The sequence below is a fragment of the Mastomys coucha genome, unplaced genomic scaffold (genome assembly GCF_008632895.1).
Source record: "Mastomys coucha isolate ucsf_1 unplaced genomic scaffold, UCSF_Mcou_1 pScaffold21, whole genome shotgun sequence".
NCBI classification, from domain to species: domain Eukaryota; kingdom Metazoa; phylum Chordata; class Mammalia; order Rodentia; family Muridae; genus Mastomys; species Mastomys coucha.
The window spans coordinates 37,305,736-37,306,504 of NW_022196904.1; positions in this window are offsets into that span (position 1 = coordinate 37,305,736).

Here is a 769-nt window from a genome sequence, read left to right on the forward strand (position 1 = left end):
GGAAAGAAGGAAGGAAGGAAGGAAGGAAGGAAGGAAGGAAGGGAGGGAGGAAGGGAGGGAGGGAGGAAGGGAGGGAGGGAGGGAAGCAGGCACTTACTGGACTTGCAGAGGACCTGAGTTCAGGTCTCAACACCTGCCAGGTGGCTCACAACCACCTTTAACTCCAGCTCCAGAGGATCTGATGCCCTCTTCTGGTCTCCAGAGGCAAGCACAAACATGCCCAAAGCTACACAAATACAACTAACAAAGCCTAAAAATAAAATAATTTTTAAAAGGAATGAGAAACATTTCTTTTAAATCACATTTGTGATTTCACACTTCCGAAGGCTGGAGTGGGAGGCTCTTAACTTTGAAGTCAGTCTTGGCTGTACAGACCGAGGCTCTGTCTCAAAAAGGGTCCCAAAACTAAGTGTTACAGGATGAGGAGCTGAAGAAAAATGGCTCAGCGGTTAAAAGCACTAGCTGCTCTTGAAGAGGGCCCACTTCTGAGCACAACCACAGCAGCTCTAGTTCCAGGGACTCCCATGTTCTCTTCACATCTCTGAGGGTGCCAGGCACGTCTGGGGTACACAAACTCAAATGTAGGTAAAATACTCACATATAGAAAATAAAATAAAAAATTTTCATGACAGGGTTTCTTTGTGTAGCCTTGGCTGTCCTAGGACTCGCTCGGCAGACCAGACTGGCCTCAAACTCACAGAGATCCTCCTGCCTCTGCCTTGGAGTCATGGCTTTAAAGGTGTGGGCCACAACCGTCCAGCTAATAAAT